The sequence below is a fragment of the Chanodichthys erythropterus genome, chromosome 9 (genome assembly GCF_024489055.1).
Source record: "Chanodichthys erythropterus isolate Z2021 chromosome 9, ASM2448905v1, whole genome shotgun sequence".
In the NCBI taxonomy this organism is placed as follows: domain Eukaryota; kingdom Metazoa; phylum Chordata; class Actinopteri; order Cypriniformes; family Xenocyprididae; genus Chanodichthys; species Chanodichthys erythropterus.
The window spans coordinates 35,060,760-35,075,736 of NC_090229.1; the positions used below are offsets into that span (position 1 = coordinate 35,060,760).

Genomic DNA, 14,977 nt, shown 5'->3' on the forward strand with positions numbered 1-14,977 from the left:
ATGCTGACAAGACCAAGTTTAATATAACATATGTTTAACTAAGTAAGGTTAATAATATAACTTAGATAACACATTTTTCAGTTTTACTCAAATTAGGGTGATGCAAAAATGAGTACACCCCACTGAAAGTCTCTGAAACAAAGCTAATTTTTAGACTATAAATATCTAATTTAACGAGAATTCAACCACAGGCGAGTCTAATTATTCATTACACAGATGTCCAGCAGACAGCTGACTATAAAAGGGTGTTAAAGGGTTAGTTCACCCAAAAACAAAAATATTAATATTATAAAGCGACGAGAATATTTTTGGTGTGCCAAAAAAACAAAATAACGACTTATTTAGTGATGACCGATTTCAAAACACTGCTTAAGGAAGCTTCGGGGCACAAAGGAATCAGCGTATCAAATCATAATTCGGATCGCTTGTCAAACCGCCAAACTGCTGAAATCATGTGACTTTGGTGCTCCGAACCACTGATTCGATACACTGATTCATAATGATCCGATGCTTCCTGAAGGTGTGTTTTGAAATCGGCCATCACTAAATAAGTCGTTATTTAGTTTTTTTTGGCGCACCAAAAAGATTCTCGTCATTTTATAATCATAATATTGAACCGCTGTACTCACATGAACTGATTTAAATATGTTTTTAGTACATTAATGGATCTTGAGAGAGGAAATGTCATTGCTGGCTATGCAGACCTCATTGAGCCATCAGATTTCTAAATATCTTAATTTGTGTTCTGAAGATTAACAAAGGGTCCTACAGGTGTGGAACGGCATGAGGGTGAGTAATAAATGACAGAATTTTCATTTTTGGGTGAACTAACCCTTTAAACCTCTTCCCATTTCATGCTGTCAGCAATGGCACCACATGGAAGCGAAATGTCACAAGACCTGAGAAAGAAAATCATTTCTTTACACCAGAAAGGTAAAGGCTACAAGAAGTTCAGCAAAGCTTTACCTATCAGTCAGAATACTGTAGCAAAAGTTGTACAAAAATCTAAAAAAGATGGAACTGCAACAATCTCACAGAGACATCCAGGTCGTCCACATCTCGACAGGAGCGTCTTCTGATGGGAAGGGTTGAAGAAAATCGGCATGCAAGTTCACTGCAGTTATCAAAAGAAGTAGAAAGCCAAACTGGGGTGACTATTTCCCGTGACACAATACAGCGTACACTGCATAGGAATAGCATGCATGGGTGCTGTCTACAAAAGAAGCCTCTCCTAAAGCCCAGGCACAAAAAAAGCCCACCTAGAGTTTGCCAGGGCCCATGCTGACAAAGATGAAGACTACTGGGACTCTATACTCTGGAGTGATGAGACCAAGATAAATGTTTTTGGAACTGATGGCTTCAAAACTGTATGGTGTGGCAAAGGTGAGGAATACAAAGAAAAATGCATGGTGCCTACAGTGTAACATGGTGGTGGCAGTGTCCTTATGTGGGGCTGCATGAGTGCTGCTGGTGTCAGGGAGCTGCATTTCATTGATGGCATCATGAATTCACACATGTACTGCTCTATACTGAAAGAGAAGATGCTACCATCACTCCATGCCCTTGGTCCTCGTGCACTTTTCCAACATGACAATGATCCTAAACACACATCTAAGGCCACTGTTGGATTTCTGAAGAAGAACAGGGTGAAAGTGATTCAGTGGCTCCTGATCTGAACCCAATCGAACACCTATGGCATCCAGCATCCAGTCTCTAAAAGAGGTCATTCTTGAAGAAGGGAAAAAGATAGATGTTGCAAATTGTTGCCAACTTGTTCTTTCCATACCTAGAAGACTTGGTGCTGTCATTAAAAATCATGGAGGCCATACAAAGTACTAGATATAGTAGTTTTTGTTGTGGGGTGTACTCATTTTTGCATCACCCTAATTTGAGTAAAATTGAAAAATGTGTAATCTAAGTTATAACATTAACCTTTCTTTCATGTTATAAGTTAAACAGATGTTATATTAAACTTAGTCTTGTCAACATTTTGGAAATAGTTTTTGTGTTTATTGAGATATTGTTTAAAATGTTACTTTTCAAAAGGGGTGTACTGATTTATGCTGAGCACTGTACATATATGTGTGTGTGTGTGTGTGTGTGTGTGACCAAAAGCAATGTTATAGTACTGCAAATGTTGTGTTAATGAAACCTGTAAGTGTAAATTTAGTTTTTTGTGTCTGCCTTTGTTTTGCATGTCTATAATTATTACATAAGCCTGCTCAGAAATAGTGCTCTATGAAAATGCTTTGCCCAATATAGACAAAAAGTTACTCAGGCGAGACAAAACCTGCTGCTCCGAAAAACACTGAGAGGTGCGTTAACAAAAAAGTTTGTTCCTTTTACTATGAAAGTGTGTACACGTACAACCACAACAACACACACATACACACACACAAAAAGGCTTGTCGTGAACCTGTGCCCCTTCTGTCTGGCCTGAAGTAACATGCGGAGAGTATTTTGGTCGTAGTTCCATTGTGGCTTCCGGCTGAGCTGTGGCCTCAACACCCCTCCTTAACTTCCTCTATTGCCCCTGACGTACTTCCTGCCTTCAGTTTGACTCTTTCCACACACTCTTTCTAATGTGTGACAGCACTGAAGCTACTTTCACACCTCTGTTTCTGTCCATCTTTTCTTGTTCCTCTGTGCATATATTTCACACGTGGCCTGCAAATTGGCATGAAGTCATCATGTGCAGCCCAAAGCGTGTCTGACCTCAGAGCAGGCCAGAGAGCAAACAGCATTACTGTTGGTTTGTGTGGTATTGAGCTGTCTGGAAGAGTCCGGGCCTGCTCTCACTGCCAAGAAAACAGGAATGCAAAACTACGGCGGTTTGTAAGTGAGGGTGGATTATGTAAGAAAGTCAGAGAAATAGACTGTCCATTTCAGGGAGAAACAGGCAGGCTGTGGGATAATATGCTGATGGGTACTGTGAGTGTGTGCGCTCGTGGCTTGATATGATCTCGTCTTTGCGATGTTTGAGGGTAGATGTTACAGATTGAATATGCGCTTTTAAGACAAAAAATATATATATAAACGGCATTTTGTGGATGGCTTTGTCAACGTGACAGTGTTATTCATATTTATAGCTCACATTTTGAACAATATGTCATGCAAGTGCTGAAAATTGAAAAAAAAAAACATAGAATAAATAAAATCAAAACATTTATTTTAAGGCCCTTTATTGTAATCCTGCAGCTGAAACTGTGCTTGGATGGGAGAAAAAATGGGATAGCTTTCATTCCTTTTTGGACGGGTTTTGAGTCAGGTTTGGCCTGGAAATTTTTGGGGACCTGGCAACCCTGCTTTAAAGGGGTCATGAACTGCACCGTTTTATTGTTTTATAATGTTTCCTGGGGTGCGCTTATAATCTTAGTATGCTTTTTTACATCCAAAATTGTCATAATTTAGAAATAAAAGGCATTTTTGCAACCCTTGAACGCTCCGTTTTAAGAGGCATGAGACTTGCTGTGAGACTTCACTGCTGTGATTGGCTGATATCTTTCCACTTGAAATAGCCAAGTATTACTCTCTCTTTTAGCATGTTTTTACTATTACAGCTCTCAAGGTTAACTAATCATGAAAAGTGTTGCATTACATTTAGATCTATGGCTTTATATTTAGATCGTGGCATGAAAGGTTGCAGTGATGAAGATTGGAGCTGATCACAGACATGTTGTTGAGAACATGAAAGCAGTGATCTTGTCAATCCAACTCAGTTTCTGCACACTAACGAATACATTCAACATAACTAACAGTGCAAATGCGACGAAACTAAGAGATTCGTTGAATAAAACGGGAGTTTTGGCGTGAGTCCAGAACTCAGTCACTGATAAACTCACGCTGTTTGATTGACAGCTCCAGCGATTGTAGAGGGAGCGTTCTTTGATAGTAATTTAATCACCGTTTAAATAACAGGTTATTTTCACCCTACTAACAGAAACAATGTGAAGTTGACCGTTTAGTCACAGGTTTGATTTATTGACACACAGACAAAGAACATCTGACTGTACATGAATCATTAATATCAGATCAGGCATTAGAATGAACACCGCTACTGACATGTTGTTGCATTACTGTCGAGTCCATATTGTAAAAGTTTGTTTGCGAAGCCTGCGCTGAAATTTAAGTGATTTACCGACGAATCCACAGTGAAATTTACCCAATGCAAATAAATAAAGCTCAACTGAGACATTCACATTGTTGAAAATTAGTGCTGGGCAACGATTAAATATTTTAATCGCGATTAATCACATGATTTTTCTGCGATTAATCGCAGCATGCGCAAAATTCAATAATGAAATCAAGAGTACTGTATTGCGTAATTTTATTCTTTCAAAGTACTGCTGTATGAACAAAAGTGCAATAGAGAATACGAACCGACGTCACACCTCGTTGTATGCCGGGGCGGCGCCGCCATTTTGACAGGGTCGCCCTCTATTACTCGTACTGAAATTAATACGGATTCTTGCTTACCTTTTGTTTTGTTTCTGCCATTAAGTGGAACGTTAACATTTTTAATGGTATCGTTTGCATGGAATAGAAGCTATTTTATCGCATCGCATGATCATTTTATTTATTTTTTTCACTGAAGTTTTGTAGAATTTCGTTTACAGTGTTGATCTGTTTACCGTGTCGCACGCTGGACGCTCACTGCTGCTTCAGCCATCGTATGAATATCATCGTATGAATATCCAAATAAATCTATGTAATTAACAGACTGAGAAAAGTCGATTCATTTATTTGTTGGAAATGTTTAAATGATGCTTAAACGAGCATATTGAGTAGGCCTACAACTGTTGTCATTGTAATTCCGCTTTTCCATGATCACAGATGAGGAGAATCAGAGATATGGGTCAAATTCAGCGGACAGACGGACACGAACACACTGTATTTTTATATTTATTTTAACAAATGACAACCACACTAAACTACCTTTATAAAACCGTTATGAAGAAAATTTATAAAATGGTTACATTTTAAGTGATACTGAAAGTTTATATTTTGGTGTCATCCGTTTTTCTGCATGTGCTTTATTTGTAAATAGAATTTGGTATCTTTAATATCAGTCTAAGTGCATTAAGCGTTTTCTTGAGATGACATGAGAGGAAACCGTTTAAGATATAAACGTGCTGCATTCATATTTTGGGCTCATTTGTGTATCTCCACACAGTATGCTTTAATAAACATGTACAGAATTGTCGGTCACATGAAGCGTTTGCTAAGCATATGAATGTCCCCGTCAAGTTCTGCTAATTCACGAGCACAGTGAGAGTCAGACTCGCAAAGGTAATGTTAATTATTAAACCAAACGAAATCGAAACGTTCAAAAACACTTAGCAATGTGATTCTATTATTGAGTGATAAGCAGTGGGTACCTTTTTCCATTTTTCTGTCCGCACCAGATATTTTCTTTTTCGCGCTGTAGCTCTCTTAGGCACACAACAAATGCTTTCATTGGTTGAGACGCGTGATGACGCTCATCCCAAGCAGCCAGTAGCCTACTGATAAACATCCCGCCCCTCCTGTGACCCATGGTTTGTGTTGTATTCGGTTGTAGTCTATCTATGTGTATTCAAACGCAGTGAGCAACGGACTTTCACAATAAAAAATACGTTAACGCGCGATAAACTAATTGTCGGCGTTAATTAATTAATGTGTACTAGTATCTTATGGGCACATATTACTATTCAAAGATACAAAAATGCACCTTTTTAGATCCGGTGCAAAGTCCTTCTTCAACAACCCGTGAAAAGTTGTTGTATCCCCTAAAAGGTACAATTTTTGCACTTTTTTTTTTTTTTTTTTTTTTTTCCTGAAGGCAGCAAATTGCTACCTTGTTTTACCTAAACTCTAAGCTGGCATCACATGTCCTCTGAGACATAGCCAGTTACAATATCAGTGTACTTAAAAACTCATCCAAGACAATGGATGAGTGAAGAACAATGCACATTAGATTATTAACAATGTAGATTATGTACATAATATTTAAGTATTTTTTACAAAGACATTTTTATCACTCATAACTTTTGTAGTGAAATAACAGATAACAGAATCTTTCCATTGCGCATGTGTCAAGGCTTTGAGTTCATGCATGTTATCAAACTCAGTCTACTATGTGCTTGACTATGTGCATAAAAAACTAAGTATACTTTGAGCTTAAAATACTATGGCTTTAAAAACCATGAATCCTTTAAGTGTAAATAAGGCACAAAGTTTTCCCTTTAAGGGTACTACCCCATGCAGTGACAAGCTGTCGCACCACTAAGGATCCAATTTTTGCACATTTTCTGCCATGTGGAGCGTCCGTCAGTCATTTAGGAGGTCCCATTTTTACAATGACTTAGAAAGCGGCTCCCTAAGTAGGCAGCTGACAGCAAGGAAGCACACTAGGTTTTGGAACAGAGCTAGAGTGTTGGAAACGTTCTTAAAATGCATTTCTTTCCCAATAATATTTACAATATTTCATAGACATGCTGCTCACTTTCAGAATCTGAAATTATATAAATATGGCTTTTATTTGAAGTTTTGTGAACATAACACATGAGATCTTCTGTGATATTTCTACAAGTTCCAATTCAAATATGAAGAATCAACACAGTGTGTCTGTCATTAGTTTAACATCCCCTGAATACTGATGTGCAATAGAGTATTATCGGATATAATATCAACTAGGCAAACAATTAGTCGTGTAAGAAGGCCAGAGGTCAAAGTTCAGTTGCAGGTTGGAGGTGTTCTTTAGTCCTTGTGGTTTTGGGTGAGGAACTGAAGTGAAGCCACTGGGCCAGCCAGACCAAACCTCTGAACAAATGCCTGTGGATCCCAGTTCCCTAGAAAAACAGCAACAAAGCCTCTCATTGCTCTTGTTCATGGATGTAAAGTGTGCTTCTGCCTCACTTTAACCTCAACTGTCTACATGAAAGACAACAACATTTCTACATGACCCACTCCAACATCCTGTTTCAATAAGAAGTTCAAGAAGAAAATCAACACAGGAAAAGATGCAAACTATTTAATGGGATCATGTGCCACATGATCAAAAATGTACCCTATGTATAATACCATAATGTGTAATATCATAAAAAAAAATATGTTGTTTGTTATTATTGCAATTGTTACGGACATTTATTACATCACAGTTGCTGTACATATCAATAAACCAATAAAACATTACTTTTACTATTATTGTTACTGTTATATCATTATTAATATTGTTTGTTATTATTGCTACTGTTTTTGTCTTTATTGCTGTACAAAATACATCAATAAAAACATTATTGTTGTTGTTGCTATTGTTTTTATTTGTTTCTTTTTTTGCTGTACATAAATCAATAAAAACATTATTATTATTATTACTATAATTGTTGTTGTTGTTATTGCTATTATATTTTATTTGTTGCTTTTTTCTGTACATAAATAAATCAAAACATTATTATTATTATTATTATTATTATTACTATTGTTGTTGTTGCTGCTATTATTTTAATTTATTTATTTTTGCTGTACGAAAATAATAAAACAGTATCATTATTTTTGTTATTGTTTTCATTTGTTTCTTTTTTCTGTACATAAATAAATCAATAAAACATTGTTATTGTTATTTTTATTTGTTATTATTGCTTATTTTATTTTTTGTTTGCTACTTGAAGCAAATAAATAGATAAATATTTACTTTCTATGTCCGAGATAAAGAAACAACAGAGAAAAGTGTTTGGCACTAAAATGGCCTTTATGACAATATTGTACACAACACAATGTCAGCTGCATCATGTGCAACAACATGCGTCCCTTTCATTACTCTCTGTACTTTCCACGAGTAGTGACTGAGCTTCTCTGGCTGAACATTTCAATGTAGTTGTTACAAATGGTAAATGAACGTGTTTAATGGAGAATCTTGTAATGCCGCACGTGTCTCAGGGCCTCGGTGGGCTGTGAATCACTGCAAGCGTCTCATCTCTAAATAAAACACACAGCCTGTCACAGTGCTGGAGGTGGCAACATGAGAGAGAGCGTTTTGGCAGGACAACCAGATAAATACCAGACGTAACTCCGGCTGCTATGACAATATCACTTCTCCAATTCCGGCAATAACCACATTCCTAAAAGCAAATGTGAAATCACATTTGGAATAAAGCGCCAACAAACTGTGTCCAAGACTGAAAAATGTAAAGTTCTCAATTTGGAGGATCTTTAATTGTTCTTTGGTTTATATCAAGCAAATTGCAACTGGTGATATCTTTGTAAAACTAGACGAAGTCTATTTAAAGAATTTTTTATAAAAAAAAAAAATAAAAAAAAAAATACATATAAAATTCGAACCTTCAGCCAATCAAAAGTATATTGTAGAACAAAAGCAGAGCAGCAACAATACCCATTTAAAATTGAAATTTCTTCCGCTATCAGCATGCAGAGACAAACACGCGGCCGAGGCGGAAATGCTGTAGTGGTGAGAAGGGAAACCCCGTCCGTGCACACAGCAGAGCGCACCACATCCTGGAAACATCAAATGTGAGTGTGTATGCTTGTTTGTATGTTTGAATGCAAGTGGGTGTGAGAGTATGCAAGTGTGATTTTAAAGGAAAATGTCATAGTCCCTTCCCCCGCTGGTTGCGGCTCCTTTATGGCTCACCAGACACTGTCTATGAACAACCAAAGTACCGTTTGACATTACATTTATGCATTTTGCCAGATGCTTTTATCCAAAGCAACTTCAAAGTATATACACTTCAGCAAATTTGTACCCTGGGAATTAAACTTGTGACCCCATAAATAGGACACTTAAAGGGATAGTTCACCCAAAATGATCATCATTTACCCTTGTGAAAAGAAATGCACTTGTTTGTATTGAATGTAGTTTACTTCAAATCTTAAAAGTATATTTAACCCTCTGGTGCTGCTCACGTGGCAATTTATTTTAATGAAATGAATGTATTATATTTTAGTTCTATGTTTTTTTTTTATTTAATATTTTGTATTATTAGGGGATTTTATAGTACTAAATTTTATTTATGGAATATTTATGTTCCATTTATTACCTGTTAACCACTTTTTGATCAAAGACTGAAAATGAAATTTCCAACTTAAACTGTCGTAAATCTAAGTTTGATCTCTTGGCAGATTATTGCTGAAGTGAAGAAAGTTTAAAGAAAAGTGAAAAAAAAAAAGTTATAGAAGTTTATGTTTATTGTTATGAAAAATATGAAATATCTATTTTCCAAAACATGTTGTACTCTAAAACAAAGAGAAAATCAAAGCCATAAATCAAAACAAGTTGTTTTCCAAATTTGAGGTTGATATCTCAAAAAATGAGCTTTCAGTAAGATTATGTTAGGGCGCAGTACCAAAGGTTTACACTAGGTGAAATTCATCCTCCTTCATCCACCTTTACTAAGTTTTGTACCATTCCGATGAAGTAAAGAAAAAAAGAAAGAAAAAAAAAGTAACATTTTTCACTCAAAAATGACCAAACAGCTCCAGAGGGTTAAAAAACATAGCATAATATTAATGAAATAGGCCACTTAACTTTAGATTGTAACGTCAAATTAAAAGTTTTGATTTTAGTGAGCCTATAGACATACAAGTTTCAATAGAAATGACATTAAAGTATATTCCTTTACCATGCTTATCATTGACAGTACACTTTAACCGTATTAAACCATCTTTAACCAAAGACAATACAGACATACATAAGTTAAGTGGGTCAAAAAGCATCTAAAGTTCAGCTAAGTGCATTTAATATAATTTGAAAAGATAACACATTTTAATTTAATTGTAATTAATTAAGTGTAATGAATGTAATTAACATTACATAGAGTTCACACTTACGTGTATATTCCTTTAAAGTATATTATTTCTGTAACAAGTACTTAATTAAAAGCATGCTAAATGTACTTAATATTCACATTTCACCTTCATGTAGTTCCAAACCTGTATAACCTTCTTTCTTCTGCGGAACACAAAAGAAGATATTTTGAAAAGGTTTCAGCATTTATCTGTTCATATAGTAAAAAAAATAATCAAAATGGTGTCCATTTTGATCTTTCATTATATGAACACAAACAGTTGAAACATTCTTCAAATGATCGTTTTTGTGTTCTATTCATGTTTATACATGTTTGGAATGACAGAATTCTTTGCGTGAAAATGTTAAGATTTGTTCAGAGAACATATATTTGCATAACAAAGAAACTGTGAGATAGAGGTGTGTGTGTGTGAGTGAAAATCAAGTGTGCATATGACTCTGCGTATCATGTGTGAAGATGGTTCTCTCTAATTGAGTGCTAGAAATGGAGTAAAGTGACCCAGCATTATGAGGCCATGTGACCTTTAGGCCTCTGGACCTGAAAACATGAGGAGATAATGTTCCGCCTCTGCAGATCATGATCCCTGTTTGACCCCACTATAGTCAGGGCAACACACACACACACACACACACACACACACACACACACACACACACACACACACACACACACACACACACACACACACACACACACACACACACACACACACACACACACACACACACACACACACACACACACACCTGTACCAGGCAACATCACCAGATGTAACACATGATCAACAGACCTCATGCAGGAGCACCTGCAGGATTTCATTGAGGTTACACACATTTTTATTTTTATTTTTTTATGTTCAAAATTCTTAATTTAAAATTCATGTTCACATTTCAACTCTGAGAGGAGTTTTAGTTTTCACTATAAAAATTATCGCAATTTTAACAGTAAAATACTGTAAAATGTTACGGTAAATTAGTTAATGCTAAGTTCCCTTACTCTTTACAGTGAAAAACTGCAACAAATCTAATGGAGCATTTCATGTAATTTTATAGTAAAATGCTGTTAAATATACAGTTTTTGAAAGTGAAAAAGAGCAAGTCATCCATTAATTGACATTCCCAGAACTCCCTGTATGACGCTTCAAATTTGACTTAAATTATGTTTCTCATCAGATTTTGTTCTGATAAGTTATGTACATTGGGGTTTTATGTTACATCTTATGTTGCTAAATTAATATTTATTGCATTATTTTGGTCATGTGTGTTATCACAATAGTGTTTTTTATTTGTGTGTATGACACTGTGTGTACCTTCTATGTATTAATATTTACCTCAGCTTGTGGAAAAGCTACTTGTGATAACTTTTATTCATCATGTGTCTTTCTCTTTACCACCTGTATGTTTTGGCCTACATTCACTATTAACTACAACTTTTGCCTCAATAAACTCCTGCTTATTAATAGTTCAGGTATTAAGGGATTAAGGGATGTAGAATATGATCATGCAGAATAAGGCATTAATATGTGCTTAATAAGTACTAATAAACAGCCAATATGCAAGCTAATAAGAAACTTGTTAATAGTGAGAATTGGTCCCCAAACTAAACTGTAACTGTATGTCTAGAATTATTAGACACTTATTACACACTTAAAGGATTAGTTCACTTTAAAATGAAAATTAGCCCAAGCTTTACTCACCCTCAAGCCATCCTTGGTGTATATGACTTTCTTCTTTCTGATGAACATAATTGGAGTTATATTAATAAATACCCTGATGTGTCCAAGCTTTATAATGACAGTGAATGGGGCCAACGAGTTTTAAGCTCAAGAAAGTGCATCCATCCATCATAAACGTACTCCATACGACTCCGGGGGGTTAATAAAGGCATCTGAAGCGAAGTGATGCGTTTGTGTAAAAAAATATCCATATTTAACAAATTATGAAGTAAAATATCTAGCTTCTGCCACACCGCCTTCCATATTCAGCTTACGAAGAAAATGTAATTGACGTCACATCAGTTACACTTTTTCTGTAAGCTGAATAGGGAAGGTGTAGGACGTAGCGTAAGCATTTGAACTGCGAGAGTTTTACACTTCTTAAGTTGAATATGGAAGGCAGTCTGGAGGAAGCTAGATATTTTACTTTATAACTTGCTAAATATGGATATTTTTCATACACAAATGCATCATTTGGCTTCAGAAGGCCTTTATTAACCCCCTGGAGTCATATGGAGTACGTTTATGATGGATGAATGCACTTTCTTGAGCTTCATACTCGTTGGACCCATTCATTGCCATTATGAAGCTCAGATGTGTCAGGATATTTATTAATGTAACTCCGACTGTGTTCATCAGAAAGAAGAAAGTCATATACACCTAGGATGGCTTGAGGGTGAGTAAAGCTTTGGGTATTTTTTTTTCTTTTAAGGTGAACTAATCCTTTAGGACTCTTCAGACCAAGTCATCGGTGAGAGAAGAATAAAGGTGTCTCTAGACACATTTTAAATGCTTTAAAACGACAAAAGCAACGGAATGGCCAAAGACATCCACCCAGCACATGTTCACAGAGGAAAACAACTGAAAAACAGTGTGGGCGAACATCAAAATACTTTCAGTGTGAATGGGCCCTTATTCACATGACACAGCAGTAGCTGAATTTTCTCAAAGTTACCTCTCAAAAAGTAGTCTTTTGTTTCAGCTGTTTGTAAGTGAATATCCATTCAGGGCTGTTTGTTCTCTGTGTACTTAAGTATCTGTTTTAGTGACTGAGAAACCGCTTCAGATGATTCAGGGAGAGAGCCTGAACGGATATGAATTGCAAATCTGCTGAAAATATAGAACCGGCTTAATTCACGAATGTCTGGCATCAACAGAACTGTGGGACGCACATAATAACTGCAAGGAAAACGTTTCTCAGGTCAGTCAATACATAGTGCATGTCCTGATTTTGCCAAGTTAGATGCACAAGTTTTGTTGATCCTGGAACAGCATTCCTGTCTGAAAATGTAATCCTAGCCATATCACTACCCCTAAACCTACCCATAAGATATACAGTGGGTACAGAAAGTATTCAGACTCCCTTAAATGTTTGACTCTTTGTTATATTCCAGCCATTTGCTAAAATCAGTTATTTTTTTTCCCCTCATTAATGTACACACAGCACCCCATATTGACAGAAAAACACAGAATTGTTGACATTTTTGCAGATTTATTAAAAAAGAAAAACTGAAATATCACATGGTCCTAGTATTCAGGCCCTTTGCTCAGTATTTAGTAGAAGCACCCTTTTGATCTAATACAGCCATGAGTCTTTTTGGGAAAGATGCAACAAGTTTTTCACACCTGGATTTGGGGATCCTCTGCCATTCCTCCTTGCAGATCCTCTCCAGTTCTGTCAGGTTGGATGGTAAACGTTGGTGGACAGCCATTTTTAGCTCCTCCAGAGATGCTCAATTGGGTTTAAGTCAGGGCTCTGGCTGGGCCATTCAAGAACAGTCACAGAGTTGTTGTGAAGCCACTCCTTCATTATTTTAGCTGTGTGCTTAGGGTCATTGTCTTGTTGGAAGGTAAAACTTCGGCCCAGTCTGAGATCCTGAGCACTCTGGAGAAGGTTTTCATCCAGGATATCCCTGTACTTGGCTGCATTCATCTTTCCCTCGATTGCAACCAGTCGTTCTGTCCCTGCAGCTGAAAAACACCCCACAGCATGATGCTGCCACCACCATGCTTCACTGTTGGGACTGTATTGGACAGGTGATGAGCAGTGCCTGGTTTTCTCCACACATACCGCTTAGAATTAAGGCCAAAAATTTCTATCTTGGTCTCATCAGACCAGAGAATCTTATTTCTCACCATCTTGGCAAACTCCATGCGGGCTTTCATGTGTCTTGCACTGAGGAGAGGCTTCCGTCGGGCCACTCTGTCATAAAGCCCTCCAGTGCAGTGATGGTTGACTTTCTTTAACTTTCTCCCATCTCCCGACTGCATCTCTGGAGCTCAGACACAGTGATCTTTGGGTTCTTCTTTACCTCTCTCACCAAGGCTCTTCTCCCCCGATAGCTCAGTTTGGCCGGACGGCCAGCTCTAGGAAGGGGTCGTCCCAAACGTCTTCCATTTAAGGATTGTGGAGGCCACTGTGCTCTTAGGAACCTGAAGTGCAGCAGAATTTTTTTTGTAACCATGGCCAGATCTGTGCCTTGCCACAATTGCTCTTCAGACAGTTCCTTTGACCTCATGATTCTCATTTGCTCTGACATGCACTGTGAGCTGTAAGGTCTTATATAGACAGGTGTGTGGCTTTCCTAATCAAGTCCAATCAGTATAATCAAACACAGCTGGACTCAAATGAAGGTGTAGAACCATCTCAAGGATGATCAGAAGAATTGGACAGCACCTGAGTTAAATATATGAGTGTCACAGCAAAGGGCCTGAATACTTAGGACCATGTGATATTTCAGTTTTTCTTTTTTAATAAATCTGCAAAAATGTCAACAATTCTGCGTTTTCTGTCAATATGGGGTGCTGTGTGTACATTGATGAGGAAAAAAAATGAACTTAAATGATTTTAGCAAATGGCTGCAATATAACAAAGAGTGAAAAATTTAAGGGGGTCTGAATACTTTCCGTACCCACTGTATATAGGGAAATGAAAAGTGAATAACACTGATGTAGAAGCACCTAACCCTGGTTGTAAGCCTAAACTTTGCATAAACTCCCTTAAATCTAATTGGTTGACTGGAACGTTGTTCCAGGGTCAACAAAGATGTTGATCCAGGAACATGTTGCACTTGGTGAAATAAGGCTCTGCTACAGCCGTACAGCTACAGGTGCCACTAACCAAATGCAATGAGATGTTTAATCACCCACAAGGTTAAGTAAGAAAAGAAATGACCCACTTCTCCTCAACAACAAGACAGCTGCTTTATTGTAACATTGATGTCTGTAGGACAAAAATATGTGGGATGAGTTTATACTATCCCTAAGTATGAGCAATAATATGCCAGAACTAATACAGACATCTTGATAAGGAGTACAAATCTTCCCCAACCGGACTGAATCACAACCAATGAGTCAAAACTAAACTATGCCTGGATTACGACAACGTGACATCAGTTCAGTCCAGCGAGGAGGCAAGTGTTTGGTTGATCTGTTTATGTGCTGCTATAAAAATCAAGAC

General features: G+C 37.0%; 1 protein-coding gene across 4 annotated transcripts in view; it reads right to left on the reverse strand.

The window, feature by feature from the left end:
* Positions 1-14,977, reverse strand: part of egr3 (early growth response 3) — a 173,950-nt gene that overhangs the window by 25,413 nt on the left and 133,560 nt on the right. The window lies entirely within an intron of this gene.